Genomic DNA, 25,559 nt, shown 5'->3' on the forward strand with positions numbered 1-25,559 from the left:
GGAGACCGCCCCAGAACGGCCAGAGTTCTCGTCCCCACGCGAGCCTGAGGAAGGCTGGCCGGGCGATGGGCCAAGCAGCGTCTACTGGCCATACCACCTTGGATACGTCCGATCTCAGAAGCAAAGCAGAGATGGGTTCGGAAATATTTGGTTGGGACACCTCCTGAGAACACCAGGTATTGTAGACAATTTTGATGACGTTTTGCCATCTTGCCCAGCTCGGCTAGCATGGAGTGGCGCCTTGCTGGACACCGACCTTACGTAAAGTAGAGGCTGGAAGTCCCAAGCCTCCCAAGCCCCCAAGACCTCTAAGATAAGGACGCAACCCCGCCACCTCTACCAGGCCTCACACCGAGCTCCTTGCCACGGCTAGGAGTGCTTATTGACCCCGCAGCCGGCCGTATGCAAACGATGGCGTTAAAAGCATCTCGCGCTGTGAAGGGGCCAGGCTTTCAGCAGCTGCCCAGGGGATGGTTTTAGAGGGCGACCGCCTAACGAGGGCCAGCAGAAGTAACGTCTTCTTCTTCAAAGAAGCTTGTGTAACTAACCCAATCAGACAGCTGCCCAGGAGCTAACCTCAGTGCTAGGAAGGAGCGGGAGGTATTTGAGGGGGTGGTTCCTGTTAAGGCCCTGAAATAATAATAAGACAGGCAGGAGAGTCTGACGCATGGTGGCGGAAAAGCTGCAGGTGCAAATAGGGAATGTGGTCTCGTGCGAGCAACTTGTGCATGCTCGCTGTGTGTGAGTGTGCGCTTCCTAGGTACGGCGCGCTGCAGACAGTCAAAAGGGTTGCTCCCTTTCATTAAAAGTTAATCTAGAAAGCAACTAACCGCGCTCTACTCCCCCTACCCAGGTCTACCGGTGAGTCTCGCCGCTGCTCCCGGCCTGTGGCATTGGCCGCGACGCTTACGTTCCGTCGACAGCGCGGCAGCCGATCAGTGAGCTCAGCGGCTCTGAGCGGGGCGTTCTGTCTACAAGACCTTTTTAAGGAGCCAGCAAAAAAGTGAAGAGAAAGGAAAGCACAAAAGCACCTTGTCTCACTAAGCACTGGAAAGGGCAGCCGGCAACCGGACGTCAAAGTAGAAAAGCAGCAAGTGAGAGGCCTGTCTCTGCCTACGGCCACACAACCCTGAACACGCCCTATCTCGTCTGATCTCAGAAGATAAGCAGGGTCAGGCCTGGTTAGTACTTGGATGGGAGACTGCCTGGGAATACCAGGTGCTGTAGGCTTCTGCTTTTTCTTACTTTCACAAGCAGGGGTCACTCTCCTCTATGCCTTTTTTCCATTCCTTTTTTCAGAAGCGCACACATGCTCCTTTCTTCTTTTCATTTGCTTTCTCTCTTGCGCTATTTAATCCTTGCAAAATACCAGCATCCTTCTCATCACCGTGGGCCTCCAGCATTGTTGCTTATTTACTTTTAATACTAGGTTTCTTTTCACCAGGACCAGCGACTCCCGCATGACTGGAGGCAACCACCGGTAACCTGGAGGCCAGTTTACAGCACAACCCAAGCAAAACACCTTTGCAGGCCACACGACCCCCCCCGAAGAGCAGCTCAAATTCACTCGCAACCATCTCACCCTCTTCCTTCATTCACTCCTGGGCGTTTCGCTCCACCCCAAGTTGCGGGTCCAGATTGCTCTTTCTGTCACATCCCCGTGATGAACGGTTTAGCCTGCAGGAGACCCTGCGCGGAGCCATTTTTAAACACATCTGATGCGGCAGGTGTTTCATTGCTCAACAAACAACACCTATAGGGACGGCACAGCCAATGCATCGGTCCTTCGGAGACCGCCCCAGAACAGCCAGAGTTCTCGTCCCCACGCGAGCTTGAGGAAGGCTGGCCATACCACCTTGGATACGTCCGATCTCGGAAGCAAAGCAGAGATGGGTTCGGAAATACTTGGTTGGGACACCTCCTGAGAACACCAGGTATTGTAGACAATTTTGATGACGTTTTGCCATCTTGCCCAGCTCGGCTAGCATGGAGTGGCGCCTTGCTGGACACCGACCTTACGTAAAGTAGAGGCTGGAAGTCCCAAGCCTCCCAAGCCCCCCAAGACCTCTAAGATAAGGACGCAACCCCGCCGCCTCTACCAGGCCTCACACCGAGCTCCTTGCCACGGCTAGGAGTGCTTATTGACCCCGCAGCCGGCCGTATGCAAATGATGGCGTTAAAAGCATCTCGCGCTGTGAAGGGGCCAGGCTTTCAGCAGCTGCCCAGGGGATGGTTTTAGAGGGCGACCGCCTAACGAGGGCCAGCAGAAGTAACGTCTTCTTCTTCAAAGAAGCTTGTGTAACTAACCCAATCAGACAGCTGCCCAGGAGCTAACCTCAGTGCTAGGAAGGAGCGGGAGGGAATTGAGGGGGTGGTTCCTGCTAAGGCCCTGAAATAATAATAAGACAGGCAGGAGAGTCTGACGCATGGTGGCGGAAAAGCTGCAGGTGCAAATAGGGAATGTGGTCTCGTGCGAGCAACTTGTGCATGCTCGCTGTGTGTGAGTGTGCGCTTCCTAGGTACGGCGCGCTGCAGACAGTCAAAAGGGTTGCTCCCTTTCATTAAAAGTTAATCCCCGGCTGCAGGCTATTAGAAAGCAACTAACCGCGCTCTACTCACCCTACCCAGGTCTACCGGTGAGTCTCGCCGCTGCTCCCGGCCTGTGGCATTGGCCGCGACGCTGACGTTCCGTCGACAGCGCGGCAGCCGATCAGTGAGCTCAGCGGCTGTGAGCGGGGCGTTCTGTCTACAAGACCTTTTTAAGGAGCCAGCAAAAAAGTGAAGAGAAAGGAAAGCACAAAAGCACTTTGTCTTACTAAGCACTGGAAAGGGCAGACGGCAACCGGACGTCAAAGTAGAAAAGCAGCAAGTGAGAGGCCTGTCTCTGCCTACGGCCACACCACCCTGAACACGTCCGATCTCGTCTGATCTCGGAAGCTAAGTGTGACACCCCAGGGGTCTGGTTGCCACAGTGATAGAGATATTACGTCTGAGAGCAGGTGGGAGGTCTCTTGGTCAGGAATCCTATGCATGCCACACCTCCTGCACAGTCCTGGGAGGGGAAGAACTTCCCCTATATAAAACTGGGGCTGAGGCAGGGTTAGTGAGTAGAGAAGAAGTAGAGACAGAGAAAAGAAGCAAATATAGGAACAGAACATCAGGAGCTCTGTGGGAGCAGTGTTACAAGGAGTCAGGGGCTGGCAGCTGCAGAGCTCGCCCTGACTGAGAAGATTTCTTACCGGACCCGGAGTCCGAGGCTGTGGGGACTAACTCCTACCCAGCAGCAGAATCCGTCAGGCAGGGGATTCCAGGTCCTCTGGCCAAGAAACCCGAAGGCACGGTCACACGCATGGGACCAGCACCGCCGTCGTGGAGCGGAAGCTACTAGAAGGCCCCGAGTCACCGGCCATACGGGTGAGCACCACACGGTACACTGAGGGACGTGGGCTACTTATACCAGCCTCTAGCAAGGTAGCCAGAAGAGTACAGTTAGTTTGGGAGGCCTACAACTCCGCCTGGCCAGGGGAGATCCCATCTGCTCAAGGACTGACCAGGCCCCAATCGCTAGCCAGTACTCCGGGAGGGTCTATCTTTGTCACCAGTAAAGACCCTGAACTACACCGTACCGTCTCCGAGTGGTTCCTGCTACCCCCATCATCCACGTCGGCTGCCCTGAGGCCATACCCCTCCCGTTGGGGGTTATACTATCACGCTGCACAATCCTACCACCGGCCTCAGCGGTCTGCCCTGCAGCAGCAGCTTCTTAGCTGTACTCAACGGGTGGCGTAGTCGTCCAACATCTACCGCTGATACATCGCCGCTCAGTTTGACTCCCTGGGCACGGACCGGGTCACCGCCACGAGACTACAACCCTCAACAGATCCGGCTCTGGGTAAGCTCCCGCGTGCGCAACGCAGCGCGACACAGGCCCAGGGGCGTGTCACTTAGCAGGGTCAGGCCTGGTTAGTACTTAGATGGGAGACCGCCTGGGAATACCTGGTGCTGTAGGCTTTTGCTTTTTCTTACTTCCACCAGCAGGGGTCACTCTCCTCTATGCCTTTTTTCCATTCCTTTTTTCACAAGCGCACACATGCTCCTTTCTTCTTTTCATTTGCTTTCTCTCTTGCGCTATTTAATCCTTGCAAAATACCAGCATCCTTCTCATCACCGTGGACCTCCAGCATTGTTGCTTATTTACTTTTAATACTAGGCTTCTTTTCACCAGGACCAGCGACTCCCGCATGACTGGAGGCAACCACCGCTGACCTGGAGGCCAGTTTACAGCACAACCCAAGCAAAACACCTTTGCAGGCCACACGACCACCCCGAAGAGCAGCTCAAATTCACTCGCAACCATCTCACCCTCTTCCTTCATTCACTCCTGGGCGTTTCGCTCCACCCCAAGTTGCGGGTCCAGCTTGCTCTTTCTGTCACATCCCCGCGATGAACGGTTTAGCCTGCAGGAGACCCTGCGCCGAGCCATTTTTAAACACATCTGATGCGGCAGGTGTTTCATTGCTCAACAAACAACACCTATAGGGACGGCACAGCCTATGCATCGGTCCTTCGGAGACCGCCCCAGAACGGCCAGAGTTCTCATCCCCACGCGAGCCTGAGGAAGGCTGGCCGGTCGATGGGCCAAGCAGTGTCTACTGGCCATACCACCTTGGATACGTCCGATCTCGGAAGCAAAGCAGAGATGGGTTCGGAAATACTTGGTTGGGACACCTCCTGAGAACACCAGGTATTGTAGACAATTTTGATGACGTTTTGCCATCTTGCCCAGCTCGGCTAGCATGGAGTGGCGCCTTGCTGGACACCGACCTTACGTAAAGTAGAGGCTGGAAGTCCCAAGCCCCCCAAGACCTCTAAGATAAGGACGCAACCCCGCCGCCTCTACCAGGCCTCACACCGAGCTCCTTGCCACGGCTAGGAGTGCTTATTGACCCCGCAGCCGGCCGTATGCAAATGATGGCGTTAAAAGCATCTCGCGCTGTGAAGGGGCCAGGCTTTCAGCAGCTGCCCAGGGGATGGTTTTAGAGGGCGACCGCCTAACGAGGGCCAGCAGAAGTAACGTCTTCTTCTTCAAAGAAGCTTGTGTAACTAACCCAATCAGACAGCTGCCCAGGAGCTAACCTCAGTGCTAGGAAGGAGCGGGAGGGAATTGAGGGGGTGGTTCCTGCTAAGGCCCTGAAATAATAATAAGACAGGCAGGAGAGTCTGACACATGGTGGCGGAAAAGCTGCAGGTGCAAATAGGGAATGTGGTCTCGTGCGAGCAACTTGTGCATGCTCGCTGTGTGTGAGTGTGCGCTTCCTAGGTACGGCGCGCTGCAGACAGTCAAAAGGTTTGCTCCCTTTCATTAAAAGTTAATCCCCGGCTGCAGGCTATTAGAAAGCAACTAACCGCGCTCTACTCACCCTACCCAGGTCTACCGGTGAGTCTCGCCGCTGCTCCCGGCCTGTGGCATTGGCCGCGACGCTGACGTTCCGTCGACAGCGCGGCAGCCGATCAGTGAGCTCAGCGGCTCTGAGCAGGGCGTTCTGTCTACAAGACCTTTTTAAGGAGCCAGCAAAAAAGTGAAGAGAAAGGAAAGCACAAAAGCACCTTGTCTTACTAAGCACTGGAAAGGGCAGCCGGCAACCAGACGTCAACGTAGAAAAGCAGCAAGTGAGAGGCCTGTCTCTGCCTACGGCCACACCATCCTGAACACGCCCGATCTCGTCTGATCTTGGAAGCTAAGCAGGGTTGGGCCTGGTTAGTACTTGCATGGGAGACCACCTGGGAATACCAGGTGGTGTAGGCTTTTGCTTTTTCTTACTTCCACCAGCAGTGGTCACTCTCCTCTATGCCTTTTTTCCATTCCTTTTTTCACAAGCGCACACATGCTCCTTTCTTCTTTTCATTTGCTTTCTCTCTTGCGCTATTTAATCCTTGCAAAATACCAGCATCCTTCTCATCACCGTGGACCTCCAGCATTGTTGCTTATTTACTTTTAATACTAGGCTTCTTTTCACCAGGACCAGCGACTCCCACATGACTGGAGGCAACCACCGCTGACCTGGAGGCAACCACTGGTAACCTGGAGGCCAGTTTACAGCACAACCCAAGCAAAACACCTTTGCAGGCCACACGACCCCCCCCGAAGAGCAGCTCAAATTCACTCGCAACCATCTCACCCTCTTCCTTCATTCACTCCTGGGCGTTTCGCTCCACCCCAAGTTGCGGGTCCAGCTTGCTCTTTCTGTCACATCCCCGCGATGAACGGTTTAGCCTGCAGGAGACCCTGCGCCGAGCCATTTTTAAACACATCTGATGCGGCAGGTGTTTCATTGCTCAACAAACAACACCTATAGGGACGGCACAGCCTATGCATCGGTCCTTCGGAGACCGCCCCACGCGAGCCTGAGGAAGGCTGGCCGGGCGATGGGCCAAGCAGCGTCTACTGGCCATACCACCTTGGATACGTCTGATCTCGGAAGCAAAGCAGAGATGGGTTCGGAAATACTTGGTTGGGACACCTCCTGAGAACACCAGGTATTGTAGACAATTTTGATGACGTTTTGCCATCTTGCCCAGCTCGGCTAGCATGGAGTGGCGCCTTGCTGGACACCGACCTTACGTAAAGAAGAGGCTGGAAGTCCCAAGCCTCCCAAACCCCCCAAGACCTCTAAGATAAGGACGCAACCCCGCCGCATCTACCAGGCCTCACACCGAGCTCCTTGCCACGGCTAGGAGTGCTTATTGACCCCGCAGCCGGCCGTATGCAAATGATGGCGTTAAAAGCATCTCGCGCTGTGAAGGGGCCAGGCTTTCAGCAGCTGCCCAGGGGATGGTTTTAGAGGGCGACCGCCTAACGAGGGCCAGCAGAAGTAACGTCTTCTTCTTCAAAGAAGCTTGTGTAACTAACCCAATCAGACAGCTGCCCAGGAGCTAACCTCAGTGCTAGGAAGGAGCGGGAGGGAATTGAGGGGGTGGTTCCTGCTAAGGCCCTGAAATAATAATAAGAGAGGCAGGAGAGTCTGACGCATGCTGGCGGAAAAGCTGCAGGTGCAAATAGGGAATGTGGTCTCGTGCGAGCAACTTGTGCATGCTCGCTGTGTGTGAGTGTGCGCTTCCTAGGTACGGCGCGCTGCAGACAGTCAAAAGGGTTGCTCCCTTTCATTAAAAGTTAATCCCCGGCTGCAGGCTATTAGAAAGCAACTAACCGCGCTCTACTCACCCTACCCAGGTCTACCGGTGAGTCTCGCCGCTGCTCCCGGCCTGTGGCATTGGCCGCGACGCTGACGTTCCGTCGACAGCGCGGCAGCCGATCAGTGAGCTCAGCGGCTCTGAGCGGGGCGTTCTGTCTACAAGACCTTTTTAAGGAGCCAGCAAAAAAGTGAAGAGAAAAGAAAGCACAAAAGCACCTTGTCTTACTAAGCAGTGGAAAGGGCAGCCGGCAACCGGACGTCAAAGTGGAAAAGCAGCAAGTGAGATGCCTGTCTCTGCCTACGGCCACACCACCCTGAACACACCCGATCTCGTCTGATCTTGGAAGCTAAGCAGGGTCAGGCCTGGTTAGTACTTGGATGGGAGACCGCCTGGGAATATCAGGTGCTGTAGGATTTTGCTTTTTCTTACTTCCACCAGAAGGGGTCACTCTCCTCTATGCCTTTTTTTCCATTCCTTTTTTCACAAGCGCATACATGCTCCTTTCTTCTTTTCATTTGCTTTCTCTCTTGCGCTATTTAATCCTTGCAAAATACCAGCATCCTTCTCATCACCGTGGACCTCCAGCATTGTTGCTTATTTACTTTTAATACTAGGCTTCTTTTCACCAGGACCAGCGACTCCCGCATGACTGGAGGCAACCACCGCTGACCTGGAGGCAACCACCGGTAACCTGGAGGCCAGTTTACAGCACAACCCAAGCAAAACACCTTTGCAGGCCACACGACCCCCCCGAAGAGCAGCTCAAATTCACTCGCAACCATCTCACCCTCTTCCTTCATTCACTCCTGGGCGTTTCGCTCCACCCCAAGTTGCGGGTCCAGCTTGCTCTTTCTGTCACATCCCCGCGATGAACGGTTTAGCCTGCAGGAGACCCTGCGCCGAGCCATTTTTAAACACATCTGATGCAGCAGGTGTTTCATTGCTAAACAAACAACACCTATAGGGACGGCACAGCCTATGCATCGGTCCTTCGGAGACCGCCCCAGAACGGCCAGAGTTCTCGTCCCCACGCGAGCCTGAGGAAGGCTGGCCGGGCGATGGGCCAAGCAGCGTCTACTGGCCATACCACCTTGGATACGTCCGATCTCGGAAGCAAAGCAGAGATGGGTTTGGAAATACTTGGTTGGGACACCTCCTGAGAACACCAGGTATTGTAGACAATTTTGATGACGTTTTGCCATCTTGCCCAGCTCGGCTAGCATTGAGTGGCGCCTTGCTGGACACCGACCTTACGTAAAGTAGAGGCTGGAAGTCCCAAGCCTCCCAAGCCCCCCAAGACCTCTAAGATAAGGACGCAACCCCGCCGCCTCTACCAGACCTCACACCGAGCTCCTTGCCACGGCTAGGAGTGCTTATTGACCCCGCAGCCGGCCGTATGCAAATGATGGCGTTAAAAGCATCTCGCGCTGTGAAGGGGCCAGGCTTTCAGCAGCTGCCCAGGGGATGGTTTTAGAGGGGCGACCGCCTAACGAGGGCCAGCAGAAGTAACATCTTCTTCTTCAAAGAAGCTTGTGTAACTAACCCAATCAGACAGCTGCCCAAGAGCTAACCTCAGTGCTAGGAAGGAGCGGGAGGGAATTGAGGGGGTGGTTCCTGCTAAGGCCCTGAAATAATAATAAGAGAGGCAGGAGAGTATGACGCATGGTGGCGGAAAAGCTGCAGGTGCAAATAGGGAATGTGGTCTCGTGCGAGCAACTTGTGCATGCTCGCTGTGTGTGAGTGTGCGCTTCCTAGGTACGGCGCGCTGCAGACAGTCAAAAGGGTTGCTCCCTTTCATTAAAAGTTAATCCCCGGCTGCAGGCTATTAGAAAGCAACTAACCGCGCGCTACTCACCCTACCCAGGTCTACCGGTGAGTCTCGCCGCTGCTCCCGGCCTGTGGCATTGGCTGCGACGCTGACGTTCCGTCGACAGCGCGGCAGCCGATCAGTGAGCTCAGCGGCTCTGAGCGGGGCGTTCTGTCTACAAGACCTTTTTAAGGAGCCAGCAAAAAAGTGAAGAGAAAGGAAAGCACAAAAGCACCTTATCTTACTAAGCACTGGAAAGGGCAGCCGGCAACCGGATGTCAAAGTGGAAAAGCAGCAAGTGAGAGGCCTGTCTCTGCCTACGGCCACACCACACTGAACACACCCGATCTCGTCTGATCTCGGAAGCTAAGCAGGGTCAGGCCTGGTTAGTACTTGGATGGGAGACTGCCTGTGAATACCAGGTGCTGTCGGCTTTTGCTTTTTCTTACTTCCACCAGCAGGGGTCACTCTCCTCTATGCCTTTTTTCCATTCCTTTTTTCACAAGCGCACACATGCTCCTTTCTTCTTTTCATTTGCTTTCTCTCTTGCGCTATTTAATCCTTGCAAAATACCAGCATCCTTCTCATCACCGTGGGCCTCCAGCATTGTTGCTTATTTACTTTTAATACTAGGCTTCTTTTCACCAGGACCAGCGACTCCCGCATGACTGGAGGCAACCACCGCTGACCTGGAGGCAACCACCGGTAACCTGGAGGCCAGTTTACAGCACAACCCAAGCAAAACACCTTTGCAGGCCACACGACCCCCCCGAAGAGCAGCTCAAATTCACTCGCAACCATCTCACCCTCTTCCTTCATTCACTCCTGGGCGTTTCGCTCCACCCCAAGTTGTGGGTCCAGCTTGCTCTTTCTGTCACATCCCCGCAATGAACAGTTTAGCCTGCAGGAGACCCTGCGCCGAGCCATTTTTAAACACATCTGATGCGGCAGGTGTTTCATTGCTCAACAAACAACACCTATAGGGACGGCACAGCCTATGCATCGGTCCTTCGGAGACCGCCCCAGAACGGCCAGAGTTCTCGTCCCCACGCGAGCCTGAGGAAGGCTGGACGGGCGATGGGCCAAGCAGCGTCTACTGGCCATACCACCTTGGATACGTCCGATCTCGGAAGCAAAGCAGAGATGGGTTCGAAAATACTTGGTTGGGACACCTTCTGAGAACACCAGGTATTGTAGACAATTTTGATGACATTTTGCCATCTTGCCCAGCTCGGCTAGCATTGAGTGGCGCCTTGCTGGACACCGACCTTACGTAAAGTAGAGGCTGGAAGTCCCAAGCCCCCCAAGACCTCTAAGATAAGGACGCAACCCCGCCGCCTCTACCAGGCCTCACACCGAGCTCCTTGCCACGGCTAGGAGTGCTTATTGACCCCGCAGCCGGCCGTATGCAAATGATGGCGTTAAAAGCATCTCGAGCTGTGAAGGGGCCAGGCTTTCAGCAGCTGCCCAGGGGATGGTTTTAGAGGGCGACCGCCTAACGAGGGCCAGCAGAAGTAACGTCTTCTTCTTCAAAGAATCTTGTGTAACTAATCCAATCAGACAGCTGCCCAGCAGCTAACCTCAGTGCTAGGAAGGAGCGGGAGGGAATTGAGGGGGTGGTTCCTGCTAAGGCCCTGAAATAATAATAAGACAGGCAGGAGAGTCTGACGCATGGTGGCGGAAAAGCTGCAGGTGCAAATAGGGAATGTGGTCTCGTGCGAGCAACTTGTGCATGCTCGCTGTGTGTGAGTGTGCGCTTCCTAGGTACGGCACGCTGCAGACAGTCAAAAGGGTTGCTCCCTTTCATTAAAAGTTAATCCCCGGCTGCAGGCTATTAGAAAGCAACTAACCGCGCTCTACTCACCCTACCCAGGTCTACCGGTGAGTCTCGCCGCTGCTCCCGGCCTGTGGCATTGGCCGCGACGCTGACGTTCCGTCGACAGCGTGGCAGCCGATCAGTGAGCTCAGCGGCTCTGAGCGGGGCGTTCTGTCTACAAGACCTTTTTAAGGAGCCAGCAAAAAAGTGAAGAGAAAAGAAAGCACAAAAGCACCTTGTCTTACTAAGCACTGGAAAGGGCAGCCGGCAACCGGACGTCAAAGTGGAAAAGCAGCAAGTGAGAGGCCTGTCTCTGCCTACGGCCACACCACCCTGAACACGCCCGATCTCGTCTGATCTTGGAAGCTAAGCAGGGTCAGGCCTGGTTAGTACTTGGATGGGAGACCACCTGGGAATACCAGGTGCTGTAGGCTTTTGCCTTTTCTTACTTCCACCAGCAGGGGTCACTCTCCTCTATGCCTTTTTTCCATTCCTTTTTTCACAAGCGCACACATGCTCCTTTCTTCTTTTCATTTGCTTTCTCTCTTGCGCTATTTAATCCTTGCAAAATACCAGCATCCTTCTCATCACCGTGGGCCTCCAGCATTGTTGCTTATTTACTTTTAATACTAGGCTTCTTTTCACCAGGACCAGCGACTCCCGCATGACTGGAGGCAACCACCGCTGACCTGGAGGCAACCACCGGTAACCTGGAGGCCAGTTTACAGCACAACCCAAGCAAAACACCTTTGCAGGCCACACGACCCCCCCGAAGAGCAGCTCAAATTCACTCGCAACCATCTCACCCTCTTCCTTCATTCACTCCTGGGCGTTTCGCTCCACCCCAAGTTGCGGGTCCAGCTTGCTCTTTCTGTCACATCCCCGCGATGAACGGTTTAGCCTGCAGGAGACCCTGCGCCGAGCCATTTTTAAACACATCTGATGCGGCAGGTGTTTCATTGCTCAACAAACAACACCTATAGGGACGGCACAGCCTATGCATCGGTCCTTCGGAGACCGCCCCAGAACGGCCAGAGTTCTCGTCCCCACGCGAGCCTGAGGAAGGCTGGCCGGGCGATGGGCCAAGCAGCGTCTACTGGCCATACCACCTTGGATACGTCCGATCTTGGAAGCAAAGCAGAGATGGGTTCGGAAATACTTGGTTGGGACACCTCCTGAGAACACCAGGTATTGTAGACAATTTTGATGACGTTTTGCCATCTTGCCCAGCTCGGCTAGCATTGAGTGGCGCCTTGCTGGACACCGACCTTACGTAAAGTAGAGGCTGGAAGTCCCAAGCATCCCAAGCCCCCCAAGACCTCTAAGATAAGGACGCAACCCCGCCGCCTCTACCAGGCCTCACACCGAGCTCCTTGCCACGGCTAGGAGTGCTTATTGACCCCGCAGCCGGCCGTATGCAAATGATGGCGTTAAAAGCATCTCGCGCTGTGAAGGGGCCAGGCTTTCAGCAGCTGCCCAGGGGATGGTTTTAGAGGGCGACCGCCTAACGAGGGCCAGCAGAAGTAACGTCTTCTTCTTCAAAGAATCTTGTGTAACTAACCCAATCAGACAGCTGCCCAGGAGCTAACCTCAGTGCTAGGAAGGAGCGGGAGGGAATTGAGGGGGTGGTTCCTGCTAAGGCCCTGAAATAATAATAAGACAGGCAGGAGAGTCTGACGCATGGTGGCGGAAAAGCTGCAGGTGCAAATAGGGAATGTGGTCTCGTGCGAGCAACTTGTGCATGCTCGCTGTGTGTGAGTGTGCGCTTCCTAGGTACGGCGCGCTGCAGACAGTCAAAAGGGTTGCTCCCTTTCATTAAAAGTTAATCCCCGGCTGCAGGCTATTAGAAAGCAACTAACCGCGCTCTACTCACCCTACCCAGGTCTACCGGTGAGTCTCGCCGCTGCTCCCGGCCTGTGGCATTGGCCGCGACGCTGACGTTCCGTCGACAGCGCGGAAGCCGATCAGTGAGCTCAGCGGCTCTGAGCGTGGCGTTCTGTCTACAAGACCTTTTAAAGGAGCCAGCAAAAAAGTGAAGAGAAAGGAAAGCACAAAAGCACCTTGTCTTACTAAGCACTGGAAAGGGCAGCCGGCAACCGGACGTCAAAGTGGAAAAGCAGCAAGTGAGAGGCCTGTCTCTGCCTATGGCCACACCACCCTGAACACACCCGATCTTGTCTGATCTTGGAAGCTAAGCAGGGTTGGGCCTGGTTAGTACTTGGATGGGAGGCTGCCTGGGAATACCAGGTGCTGTAGGCTTTTGCTTTTTCTTACTTCCACCAGCAGGGGTCAGTCTCCTCTATGCCTTTTTTCCATTCCTTTTTTCACAAGCGCACACATGCTCCTTTCTTCTTTTCATTTGCTTTCTCTCTTGCGCTATTTAATCCTTGCAAAATACCAGCATCCTTCTCATCACCGTGGGCCTCCAGCATTGTTGCTTATTTACTTTTAATACTAGGCTTCTTTTCACCAGGACCAGCGACTCCCGCATGACTGGAGGCAACCACCGCTGACCTGGAGGCAACCACCGGTAACCTGGAGGCCAGTTTACAGCACAACCCAAGCAAAACACCATTGCAGGCCACACGACCCCCCCGAAGAGCAGCTCAAATTCACTCGCAACCATCTCACCCTCTTCCTTCATTCACTCCTGGGCGTTTCGCTCCACCCCAAGTTGCGGGTCCAGCTTGCTCTTTCTGTCACATCCCCGCGATGAACGGTTTAGCCTGCAGGAGACCCTGCGCCGAGCCATTTTTAAACACATCTGATGCGGCAGGTGTTTCATTGCTCAACAAACAACACCTATAGGGACGGCACAGCCTATGCATCGGTCCTTCGGAGACCGCCCCAGAACGGCCAGAGTTCTCGTCCCCACGCGAGCCTGAGGAAGGCTGGCCGGGCGATGGGCCAAGCAGCGTCTACTGGCCATACCACCTTGGATACATCCGATCTCGGAAGCAAAGCAGAGATGGGTTCGGAAATACTTGGTTGGGACACCTCCTGAGAACACCAGGTATTGTAGACAATTTTGATGACGTTTTGCCATCTTGCCCAGCTCGGCTAGCATTGAGTGGCGCCTTGCTGGACACCGACCTTACGTAAAGTAGAGGCTGGAAGTCCCAAGCCTCCCAAGCCCCCCAAGACCTCTAAGATAAGGACGCAACCCCGCCGCCTCTACCAGGCCTCACACCGAGCTCCTTGCCACGGCTAGGAGTGCTTATTGACCCCGCAGCCGGCCGTATGCAAATGATGGCGTTAAAAGCATCTCGAGCTGTGAAGGGGCCAGGCTTTCAGCAGCTGCCCAGGGGATGGTTTTAGAGGGCGACCGCCTAACGAGGGCCAGCAGAAGTAACGTCTTCTTCTTCAAAGAAGCTTGTGTAACTAACCCAATCAGACAGCTGCCCAGGAGCTAACCTCAGTGCTAGGAAGGAGCGGGAGGGAATTGAGGGGGTGGTTCCTGCTAAGGCCCTGAAATAATAATAAGACAGGCAGGAGAGTCTGACGCATGGTGGCGGAAAAGCTGCAGGTGCAAATAGGGAATGTGGTCTCGTGCGAGCAACTTGTGCATGCTCGCTGTGTGTGAGTGTGCGCTTCCTAGATACGGCACGCTGCAGACAGTCAAAAGGGTTGCTCCCTTTCATTAAAAGTTAATCCCCGGCTGCAGGCTATTAGAAAGCAACTAACCGCGCTCTACTCACCCTACCCAGGTCTACCGGTGAGTCTCGCCGCTGCTCCCGGCCTGTGGCATTGGCCGCGACGCTGACGTTCCGTCGACAGCGCGGCAGCCGATCAGTGAGCTCAGCGGCTCTGAGCGGGGCGTTCTGTCTACAAGACCTTTTTAAGGAGCCAGCAAAAAAGTGAAGAGAAAGGAAAGCACAAAAGCACCTTGTCTTACTAAGCACTGGAAAGGGCAGCCGGCAACCGGACGTCAAAGTGGAAAAGCAGCAAGTGAGAGGCCTGTCTCTGTCTACGGCCACACCACCCTGAACACGCCCGATCTCGTCTGATCTTGGAAGCTAAGCAGGGTTGGGCCTGGTTAGTGCTTGGATGGGAGAGCGCCTGGGAATACCAGGTGCTGTAGGCTTTTGCTTTTTCTTACTTCCACCAGCAGGGGTCACTCTCCTCTATGCCTTTTTTCCATTCCTTTTTTCACAAGCGCACACATGCTCCTTTCTTCTTTTCATTTGCTTTCTCTATTGCGCTATTTAATCCTTGCAAAATACCAGCATCCTTCTCATCACCATGGACCTCCAGCATTGTTGCTTATTTACTTTTAATACTAGGCTTCTTTTCACCAGGACCAGCGACTCCCGCATGACTGGAGGCAACCACCGCTGACCTGGAGGCAACCACTGGTAACCTGGAGGCCAGTTTACAGCACAACTCAAGCAAAACACCTTTGCAGGCCACACGACCCCCCCCGAAGAGGAGCTCAAATTCACTCGCAACCATCTCACCCTCTTCCTTCATTCACTCCTGGGCGTTTCGCTCCACCCCAAGTTGCGGGTCCAGCTTGCTCTTTCTGTCACATCCCCGCGATGAACGGTTTAGCCTGCAGGAGACCCTGCGCCGAGCCATTTTTAAACACATCTGATGCGGCAGGTGTTTCATTGCTCAACAAACAACACCTATAGGGACGGCACAGCCTATGCATCGGTCCTTCGGAGACTGCCCCAGAACGGCCAGAGTTCTCATCCCCACGCGAGCCTGAGGAAGGCTGGCCGGGCGATGGGCCAAGCAGCGTCTACTGGCCATACCACCTTGGATACGTCTGATCTCGGAAGCAAAGCAGAGATGGGTTCGGAAATACTTGGTTGGGACACCTCCTGAGAACACCAGGTATTGTAGACAATTTTGATGACGTTTTGCCATCTTGCCCAGCTCGGCTAGCATGGAGTGGCGCCTTGCTGGACACCGACCTTACGTAAAGTAGAGGCTGGAAGTCCCAAGCCTCCCAAGCCCCCCAAGACCTCTAAGATAAGGACGCAACCCCGCCGCCTCTACCAGGCCTCACACCGAGCTCCTTGCCACGGCTAGGAGTGCTTATTGACCCCGCAGCCGGTCGTATGCAAATGATGGTGTTAAAAGCATCTCGCGCTGTGAAGGGGCCAGGCTTTCAGCAGCTGCCCAGGGGATGGTTTTAGAGGGCGACCGCCTAACGAGGGCCAGCAGAAGTAACGTCTTCTTCTTCAAAGAAGCTTGTGTAACTAACCCAATCAGACAGCTGCCCAGGAGCTAAGCTCAGTGCTAGGAAGGAGCTGGAGGGAATTGAGGGGGTGGTTCCTGCTAAGGCCCTGAAATAATAATAAGACAGGCAGGAGAGTCTGACGCATGGTGGCGGAAAAGCTGCAGGTGCAAATAGGGAATGTGGTCTCGTGCGAGCAACTTGTGCATGCTCGCTGTGTGTGAGTGTGCGCTTCCTAGATACGGCACGCTGCAGACAGTCAAAAGGGTTGCTCCCTTTCATTAAAAGTTAATCCCCGGCTGCAGGCTATTAGAAAGCAACTAACCGCGCTCTACTCACCCTACCCAGGTCTACCGGTGAGTCTCGCCGCTGCTCCCGGCCTGTGGCATTGGCCGCGACGCTGACGTTCCGTCGACAGCGTGGCAGCCGATCAGTGAGCTCAGCGGCTCTGAGCGGGGCGTTCTGTCTACAAGACCTTTTTAAGGAGCCAGCAAAAAAGTGAAGAGAAAAGAAAGCACAAAAGCACCTTGTCTTACTAAGCACTGGAAAGGGCAGCCGGCAACCGGACGTCAAAGTGGAAAAGCAGCAAGTGAGAGGCCTGTCTCTGCCTACGGCCACACCACCCTGAACACGCCCGATCTCGTCTGATCTCGGAAGCTAAGCAGGGTCGGGCCTGGTTAGTACTTGGATGGGAGACCGCCTGGGAATACCAGGTGCTGTAGGCTTTTGCCTTTTCTTACTTCCACCAGCAGGGGTCACTCTCCTCTATGCCTTTTTTCCATTCCTTTTTTCACAAGCGCACACATGCTCCTTTCTTCTTTTCATTTGCTTTCTCTCTTGCGCTATTTAATCCTTGCAAAATACCAGCATCCTTCTCATCACCGTGGGCCTCCAGCATTGTTGCTTATTTACTTTTAATACTAGGCTTCTTTTCACCAGGACCAGCGACTCCCGCATGACTGGAGGCAACCACCGCTGACCTGGAGGCAACCACCGGTAACCTGGAGGCCAGTTTACAGCACAACCCAAGCAAAACACCTTTGCAGGCCACACGACCCCCCCGAAGAGCAGCTCAAATTCACTCGCAACCATCTCACCCTCTTCCTTCATTCACTCCTGGGCGTTTCGCTCCACCCCAAGTTGCGGGTCCAGCTTGCTCTTTCTGTCACATCCCCGCGATGAACGGTTTAGCCTGCAGGAGACCCTGCGCCGAGCCATTTTTAAACACATCTGATGCGGCAGGTGTTTCATTGCTCAACAAACAACACCTATAGGGACGGCACAGCCTATGCATCGGTCCTTCGGAGACCGCCCCAGAACGGCCAGAGTTCTCGTCCCCACGCGAGCCTGAGGAAGGCTGGCCGGGCGATGGGCCAAGCAGCGTCTACTGGCCATACCACCTTGGATACGTCCGATCTCGGAAGCAAAGCAGAGATGGGTTCGGAAATACTTGGTTGGGACACCTCCTGAGAACACCAGGTATTGTAGACAATTTTGATGACGTTTTGCCATCTTGCCCAGCTCGGCTAGCATTGAGTGGCGCCTTGCTGGACACCGACCTTACGTAAAGTAGAGGCTGGAAGTCCCAAGCATCCCAAGCCCCCCAAGACCTCTAAGATAAGGACGCAACCCCGCCGCCTCTACCAGGCCTCACACCGAGCTCCTTGCCACGGCTAGGAGTGCTTATTGACCCCGCAGCCGGCCGTATGCAAATGATGGCGTTAAAAGCATCTCGCGCTGTGAAGGGGCCAGGCTTTCAGCAGCTGCCCAGGGGATGGTTTTAGAGGGCGACCGCCTAACGAGGGCCAGCAGAAGTAACGTCTTCTTCTTCAAAGAATCTTGTGTAACTAACCCAATCAGACAGCTGCCCAGGAGCTAACCTCAGTGCTAGGAAGGAGCGGGAGGGAATTGAGGGGGTGGTTCCTGCTAAGGCCCTGAAATAATAATAAGACAGGCAGGAGAGTCTGACGCATGGTGGCGGAAAAGCTGCAGGTGCAAATAGGGAATGTGGTCTCGTGCGAGCAACTTGTGCATGCTCGCTGTGTGTGAGTGTGCGCTTCCTAGGTACGGCGCGCTGCAGACAGTCAAAAGGGTTGCTCCCTTTCATTAAAAGTTAATCCCCGGCTGCAGGCTATTAGAAAGCAACTAACCGCGCTCTACTCACCCTACCCAGGTCTACCGGTGAGTCTCGCCGCTGCTCCCGGCCTGTGGCATTGGCCGCGACGCTGACGTTCCGTCGACAGCGCGGAAGCCGATCAGTGAGCTCAGCGGCTCTGAGCGTGGCGTTCTGTCTACAAGACCTTTTAAAGGAGCCAGCAAAAAAGTGAAGAGAAAGGAAAGCACAAAAGCACCTTGTCTTACTAAGCACTGGAAAGGGCAGCCGGCAACCGGACGTCAAAGTGGAAAAGCAGCAAGTGAGAGGCCTGTCTCTGCCTACAGCCACACCACCCTGAACACACCTGATCTTGTCTGATCTTGGAAGCTAAGCAGGGTTGGGCCTGGTTAGTACTTGGATGGGAGGCTGCCTGGGAATACCAGGTGCTGTAGGCTTTTGCTTTTTCTTACTTCCACCAGCAGGGGTCAGTCTCCTCTATGCCTTTTTTCCATTCCTTTTTTCACAAGCGCACACATGCTCCTTTCTTCTTTTCATTTGCTTTCTCTCTTGCGCTATTTAATCCTTGCAAAATACCAGCATCCTTCTCATCACCGTGGGCCTCCAGCATTGTTGCTTATTTACTTTTAATACTAGGCTTCTTTTCACCAGGACCAGCGACTCCCGCATGACTGGAGGCAACCACCGCTGACCTGGAGGCAACCACCGGTAACCTGGAGGCCAGTTTACAGCACAACCCAAGCAAAACACCTTTGCAGGCCACACGACCCCCCCGAAGAGCAGCTCAAATTCACTCGCAATCATCTCACCCTCTTCCTTCATTCACTCCTGGGCGTTTCGCTCCACCCCAAGTTGCGGGTCCAGCTTGCTCTTTCTGTCACATCCCCGCGATGAACGGTTTAGCCTGCAGGAGACCCTGCGCCGAGCCATTTTTAAACACATCTGATGCGGCAGGTGTTTCATTGCTCAACAAACAACACCTATAGGGACGGCACAGCCTATGCATCGGTCCTTCGGAGACCGCCCCAGAACGGCCAGAGTTCTCGTCCCCACGCGAGCCTGAGGAAGGCTGGCCGGGCGATGGGCCAAGCAGCGTCTACTGGCCATACCACCTTGGATACATCCGATCTCGGAAGCAAAGCAGAGATGGGTTCGGAAATACTTGGTTGGGACACCTCCTGAGAACACCAGGTATTGTAGACAATTTTGATGACGTTTTGCCATCTTGCCCAGCTCGGCTAGCATTGAGTGGCGCCTTGCTGGACACCGACCTTACGTAAAGTAGAGGCTGGAAGTCCCAAGCCTCCCAAGCCCCCCAAGACCTCTAAGATAAGGACGCAACCCCGCCGCCTCTACCAAGCCTCACACCGAGCTCCTTGCCACGGCTAGGAGTGCTTATTGACCCCGCAGCCGGCCGTATGCAAATGATGGCGTTAAAAGCATCTCGAACTGTGAAGGGGCCAGGCTTTCAGCAGCTGCCCAGGGGATGGTTTTAGAGGGCGACCGCCTAACGAGGGCCAGCAGAAGTAACGTCTTCTTCTTCAAAGAAGCTTGTGTAACTAACCCAATCAGACAGCTGCCCAGGAGCTAACCTCAGTGCTAGGAAGGAGCGGGAGGGAATTGAGGGGGTGGTTCCTGCTAAGGCCCTGAAATAATAATAAGACAGGCAGGAGAGTCTGACGCATGGTGGCGGAAAAGCTGCAGGTGCAAATAGGGAATGTGGTCTCGTGCGAGCAACTTGTGCATGCTCGCTGTGTGTGAGTGTGCGCTTCCTAGATACGGCACGCTGCAGACAGTCAAAAGGGTTGCTCCCTTTCATTAAAAGTTAATCCCCGGCTGCAGGCTATTAGAAAGCAACTAACCGCGCTCTACTCACCCTACCCAGGTCTACCGGTGAGTCTCGCCGCTGCTCCCGGCCTGTGGCATTGGCCGCGACGCTGACGTTCCGTCGACAGCGCGGCAGCCGATCAGTGAGCTCAGCGGCTCTGAGCGGGGCGTTCTGTCTACAAGACCTTTTTAAGGAGCCAGCAAAAAAGTGAAGAGAAAGGAAAGCACAAAAGCACCTTGTCTTACTAAGCACTGGAAAGGGCAGCCGGCAACCGGACGTCAAAGTGGAAAAGCAGCAAGTGAGAGGCCTGTCTCTGTCTACGGCCACACCACCCTGAACACGCCCGATCTCGTCTGATCTTGGAAGCTAAGCAGGGTTGGGCCTGGTTAGTGCTTGGATGGGAGAGCGCCTGGGAATACCAGGTGCTGTAGGCTTTTGCTTTTTCTTACTTCCACCAGCAGGGGTCACTCTCCTCTATGCCTTTTTTCCATTCCTTTTTTCACAAGCGCACACATGCTCCTTTCTTCTTTTCATTTGCTTTCTCTCTTGCGCTATTTAATCCTTGCAAAATACCAGCATCCTTCTCATCACCGTGGGCCTCCAGCATTGTTGCTTATTTACTTTTAATACTAGGCTTCTTTTCACCAGGACCAGCGACTCCCGCATGACTGGAGGCAACCACCGCTGACCTGGAGGCAACCACCGGTAACCTGGAGGCCAGTTTACAGCACAACCCAAGCAAAACACCTTTGCAGGCCACACGACCCCCCCGAAGAGCAGCTCAAATTCACTCGCAACCATCTCACCCTCTTCCTTCATTCACTCCTGGGCGTTTCGCTCCACCCCAAGTTGCGGGTCCAGCTTGCTCTTTCTGTCACATCCCCGCGATGAACGGTTTAGCCTGCAGGAGACCCTGCGCCGAGCCATTTTTAAACACATCTGATGCGGCAGGTGTTTCATTGCTCAACAAACAACACCTATAGGGACGGCACAGCCTATGCATCGGTCCTTCGGAGACCGCCCCAGAACGGCCAGAGTTCTCGTCCCCACGCGAGCCTGAGGAAGGCTGGCCGGGCGATGGGCCAAGCAGCGTCTACTGGCCATACCACCTTGGATACGTCCGATCTCGGAAGCAAAGCAGAGATGGGTTCGGAAATACTTGGTTGGGACACCTCCTGAGAACACCAGGTATTGTAGACAATTTTGATGACGTTTTGCCATCTTGCCCAGCTCGGCTAGCATTGAGTGGCGCCTTGCTGGACACCGACCTTACGTAAAGTAGAGGCTGGAAGTCCCAAGCATCCCAAGCCCCCCAAGACCTCTAAGATAAGGACGCAACCCCGCCGCCTCTACCAGGCCTCACACCGAGCTCCTTGCCACGGCTAGGAGTGCTTATTGACCCCGCAGCCGGCCGTATGCAAATGATGGCGTTAAAAGCATCTCGCGCTGTGAAGGGGCCAGGCTTTCAGCAGCTGCCCAGGGGATGGTTTTAGAGGGCGACCGCCTAACGAGGGCCAGCAGAAGTAACGTCTTCTTCTTCAAAGAATCTTGTGTAACTAACCCAATCAGACAGCTGCCCAGGAGCTAACCTCAGTGCTAGGAAGGAGCGGGAGGGAATTGAGGGGGTGGTTCCTGCTAAGGCCCTGAAATAATAATAAGACAGGCAGGAGAGTCTGACGCATGGTGGCGGAAAAGCTGCAGGTGCAAATAGGGAATGTGGTCTCGTGCGAGCAACTTGTGCATGCTCGCTGTGTGTGAGTGTGCGCTTCCTAGGTACGGCGCGCTGCAGACAGTCAAAAGGGTTGCTCCCTTTCATTAAAAGTTAATCCCCGGCTGCAGGCTATTAGAAAGCAACTAACCGCGCTCTACTCACCCTACCCAGGTCTACCGGTGAGTCTCGCCGCTGCTCCCGGCCTGTGGCATTGGCCGCGACGCTGACGTTCCGTCGACAGCGCGGAAGCCGATCAGTGAGCTCAGCGGCTCTGAGCGTGGCGTTCTGTCTACAAGACCTTTTAAAGGAGCCAGCAAAAAAGTGAAGAGAAAGGAAAGCACAAAAGCACCTTGTCTTACTAAGCACTGGAAAGGGCAGCCGGCAACCGGACGTCAAAGTGGAAAAGCAGCAAGTGAGAGGCCTGTCTCTGCCTACGGCCACACCACCCTGAACACACCTGATCTTGTCTGATCTTGGAAGCTAAGCAGGGTTGGGCCTGGTTAGTACTTGGATGGGAGGCTGCCTGGGAATACCAGGTGCTGTAGGCTTTTGCTTTTTCTTACTTCCACCAGCAGGGGTCAGTCTCCTCTATGCCTTTTTTCCATTCCTTTTTTCACAAGCGCACACATGCTCCTTTCTTCTTTTCATTTGCTTTCTCTCTTGCGCTATTTAATCCTTGCAAAATACCAGCATCCTTCTCATCACCGTGGGCCTCCAGCATTGTTGCTTATTTACTTTTAATACTAGGCTTCTTTTCACCAGGACCAGCGACTCCCGCATGACTGGAGGCAACCACCGCTGACCTGGAGGCAACCACCGGTAACCTGGAGGCCAGTTTACAGCACAACCCAAGCAAAACACCTTTGCAGGCCACACGACCCCCCCGAAGAGCAGCTCAAATTCACTCGCAATCATCTCACCCTCTTCCTTCATTCACTCCTGGGCGTTTCGCTCCACCCCAAGTTGCGGGTCCAGCTTGCTCTTTCTGTCACATCCCCGCGATGAACGGTTTAGCCTGCAGGAGACCCTGCGCCGAGCCATTTTTAAACACATCTGATGCGGCAGGTGTTTCATTGCTCAACAAACAACACCTATAGGGACGGCACAGCCTATGCATCGGTCCTTCGGAGACCGCCCCAGAACGGCCAGAGTTCTCGTCCCCACGCGAGCCTGAGGAAGGCTGGCCGGGCGATGGGCCAAGCAGCGTCTACTGGCCATACCACCTTGGATACATCCGATCTCGGAAGCAAAGCAGAGATGGGTTCGGAAATACTTGGTTGGGACACCTCCTGAGAACACCAGGTATTGTAGACAATTTTGATGACGTTTTGCCATCTTGCCCAGCTCGGCTAGCATTGAGTGGCGCCTTGCTGGACACCGACCTTACGTAAAGTAGAGGCTGGAAGTCCCAAGCCTCCCAAGCCCCCCAAGACCTCTAAGATAAGGACGCAACCCCGCCGCCTCTACCAAGCCTCACACCGAGCTCCTTGCCACGGCTAGGAGTGCTTATTGACCCCGCAGCCGGCCGTATGCAAATGATGGCGTTAAAAGCATCTCGAACTGTGAAGGGGCCAGGCTTTCAGCAGCTGCCCAGGGGATGGTTTTAGAGGGCGACCGCCTAACGAGGGCCAGCAGAAGTAACGTCTTCTTCTTCAAAGAAGCTTGTGTAACTAACCCAATCAGACAGCTGCCCAGGAGCTAACCTCAGTGCTAGGAAGGAGCGGGAGGGAATTGAGGGGGTGGTTCCTGCTAAGGCCCTGAAATAATAATAAGACAGGCAGGAGAGTCTGACGCATGGTGGCGGAAAAGCTGCAGGTGCAAATAGGGAATGTGGTCTCGTGCGAGCAACTTGTGCATGCTCGCTGTGTGTGAGTGTGCGCTTCCTAGATACGGCACGCTGCAGACAGTCAAAAGGGTTGCTCCCTTTCATTAAAAGTTAATCCCCGGCTGCAGGCTATTAGAAAGCAACTAACCGCGCTCTACTCACCCTACCCAGGTCTACCGGTGAGTCTCGCCGCTGCTCCCGGCCTGTGGCATTGGCCGCGACGCTGACGTTCCGTCGACAGCGCGGCAGCCGATCAGTGAGCTCAGCGGCTCTGAGCGGGGCGTTCTGTCTACAAGACCTTTTTAAGGAGCCAGCAAAAAAGTGAAGAGAAAGGAAAGCACAAAAGCACCTTGTCTTACTAAGCACTGGAAAGGGCAGCCGGCAACCGGACGTCAAAGTGGAAAAGCAGCAAGTGAGAGGCCTGTCTCTGTCTACGGCCACACCACCCTGAACACGCCCGATCTCGTCTGATCTTGGAAGCTAAGTAGGGTTGGGCCTGGTTAGTGCTTGGATGGGAGAGCGCCTGGGAATACCAGGTGCTGTAGGCTTTTGCTTTTTCTTACTTCCACCAGCAGGGGTCACTCTCCTCTATGCCTTTTTTCCATTCCTTTTTTCACAAGCGCACACATGCTCCTTTCTTCTTTTCATTTGCTTTCTCTATTGCGCTATTTAATCCTTGCAAAATACCAGCATCCTTCTCATCACCATGGACCTCCAGCATTGTTGCTTATTTACTTTTAATACTAGGCTTCTTTTCACCAGGACCAGCGACTCCCGCATGACTGGAGGCAACCACCGCTGACCTGGAGGCAACCACTGGTAACCTGGAGGCCAGTTTACAGCACAACTCAAGCAAAACACCTTTGCAGGCCACACGACCCCCCCCGAAGAGGAGCTCAAATTCACTCGCAACCATCTCACCCTCTTCCTTCATTCACTCCTGGGCGTTTCGCTCCACCCCAAGTTGCGGGTCCAGCTTGCTCTTTCTGTCACATCCCCGCGATGAACGGTTTAGCCTGCAGGAGACCCTGCGCCGAGCCATTTTTAAACACATCTGATGCGGCAGGTGTTTCATTGCTCAACAAACAACACCTATAGGGACGGCACAGCCTATGCATCGGTCCTTCGGAGACCGCCCCAGAACGGCCAGAGTTCTCATCCCCACGCGAGCCTGAGGAAGGCTGGCCGGGCGATGGGCCAAGCAGCGTCTACTGGCCATACCACCTTGGATACGTCTGATCTCGGAAGCAAAGCAGAGATGGGTTCGGAAATACTTGGTTGGGACACCTCCTGAGAACACCAGGTATTGTAGACAATTTTGATGACGTTTTGCCATCTTGCCCAGCTCGGCTAGCATGGAGTGGCGCCTTGCTGGACACCGACCTTACGTAAAGTAGAGGCTGGAAGTCCCAAGCCTCCCAAGCCCCCCAAGACCTCTAAGATAAGGACGCAACCCCGCCGCCTCTACCAGGCCTCACACCGAGCTCCTTGCCACGGCTAGGAGTGCTTATTGACCCCGCAGCCGGTCGTATGCAAATGATGGTGTTAAAAGCATCTCGCGCTGTGAAGGGGCCAGGCTTTCAGCAGCTGCCCAGGGGATGGTTTTAGAGGGCGACCGCCTAACGAGGGCCAGCAGAAGTAACGTCTTCTTCTTCAAAGAAGCTTGTGTAACTAACCCAATCAGACAGCTGCCCAGGAGCTAAGCTCAGTGCTAGGAAGGAGCGGGAGGGAATTGAGGGGGTGGTTCCTGCTAAGGCCCTGAAATAATAATAAGACAGGCAGGAGAGTCTGACGCATGGTGGCGGAAAAGCTGCAGGTGCAAATAGGGAATGTGGTCTCGTGCGAGCAACTTGTGCATGCTCGCTGTGTGTGAGTGTGCGCTTCCTAGGTACGGCGCGCTGCAGACGGTCAAAAGGGTTGCTCCCTTTCATTAAAAGTTAATCCCCGGCTGCAGGCTATTAGAAAGCAACTAACCGCGCTCTACTCACCCTACCCAGGTCTACCGGTGAGTCTCGCCGCTGCTCCCGGCCTGCGGCATTGGCCGCGATGCTGACGTTCCGTCGACAGCGCGGCAGCCGAT

The 25,559-nt window shown here is 54.4% G+C and overlaps 10 non-coding genes and 2 pseudogenes across 10 annotated transcripts; all 12 read left to right on the forward strand.

Annotated features, from left to right (window-relative positions):
* The first annotated feature begins 1,111 nt into the window (after positions 1–1,111).
* Positions 1,112–1,230, forward strand: LOC141267854 (5S ribosomal RNA; annotated as a pseudogene).
* Positions 1,231–5,687: 4,457 nt separating this feature from the next.
* LOC141266672 (5S ribosomal RNA) lies at positions 5,688–5,806 on the forward strand. The gene has a single exon (XR_012320701.1). It is a non-coding gene; the product is annotated as a 5S ribosomal RNA (ribosomal RNA).
* Positions 5,807–7,489: 1,683 nt separating this feature from the next.
* Positions 7,490–7,608, forward strand: LOC141266590 (5S ribosomal RNA). Its single transcript, XR_012320622.1, has one exon. It is a non-coding gene; the product is annotated as a 5S ribosomal RNA (ribosomal RNA).
* A 1,708-nt stretch (positions 7,609–9,316) lies between these two features.
* On the forward strand, positions 9,317–9,435 carry LOC141267042 (5S ribosomal RNA). Its single transcript, XR_012321061.1, has one exon. It is a non-coding gene; the product is annotated as a 5S ribosomal RNA (ribosomal RNA).
* Positions 9,436–11,132: 1,697 nt separating this feature from the next.
* On the forward strand, positions 11,133–11,251 carry LOC141270453 (5S ribosomal RNA). The gene has a single exon (XR_012321689.1). It is a non-coding gene; the product is annotated as a 5S ribosomal RNA (ribosomal RNA).
* Positions 11,252–12,957: 1,706 nt separating this feature from the next.
* Positions 12,958–13,076, forward strand: LOC141266662 (5S ribosomal RNA). Its single transcript, XR_012320691.1, has one exon. It is a non-coding gene; the product is annotated as a 5S ribosomal RNA (ribosomal RNA).
* Positions 13,077–14,782: 1,706 nt separating this feature from the next.
* On the forward strand, positions 14,783–14,901 carry LOC141266927 (5S ribosomal RNA). Its single transcript, XR_012320946.1, has one exon. It is a non-coding gene; the product is annotated as a 5S ribosomal RNA (ribosomal RNA).
* A 1,707-nt stretch (positions 14,902–16,608) lies between these two features.
* On the forward strand, positions 16,609–16,727 carry LOC141266539 (5S ribosomal RNA). Its single transcript, XR_012320573.1, has one exon. It is a non-coding gene; the product is annotated as a 5S ribosomal RNA (ribosomal RNA).
* A 1,706-nt stretch (positions 16,728–18,433) lies between these two features.
* On the forward strand, positions 18,434–18,552 carry LOC141266811 (5S ribosomal RNA). The gene has a single exon (XR_012320834.1). It is a non-coding gene; the product is annotated as a 5S ribosomal RNA (ribosomal RNA).
* A 1,706-nt stretch (positions 18,553–20,258) lies between these two features.
* On the forward strand, positions 20,259–20,377 carry LOC141266928 (5S ribosomal RNA). The gene has a single exon (XR_012320947.1). It is a non-coding gene; the product is annotated as a 5S ribosomal RNA (ribosomal RNA).
* A 1,706-nt stretch (positions 20,378–22,083) lies between these two features.
* Positions 22,084–22,202, forward strand: LOC141266775 (5S ribosomal RNA). The gene has a single exon (XR_012320800.1). It is a non-coding gene; the product is annotated as a 5S ribosomal RNA (ribosomal RNA).
* Positions 22,203–23,908: 1,706 nt separating this feature from the next.
* LOC141267296 (5S ribosomal RNA) lies at positions 23,909–24,027 on the forward strand (annotated as a pseudogene).
* The last annotated feature ends 1,532 nt before the right edge of the window (positions 24,028–25,559 follow it).

This window comes from Phyllobates terribilis, unplaced genomic scaffold, assembly GCF_046119375.1.
Source record: "Phyllobates terribilis strain yellow unplaced genomic scaffold, ASM4611937v1 Scaffold_4__5_contigs__length_816908805, whole genome shotgun sequence".
NCBI classification, from domain to species: domain Eukaryota; kingdom Metazoa; phylum Chordata; class Amphibia; order Anura; family Dendrobatidae; genus Phyllobates; species Phyllobates terribilis.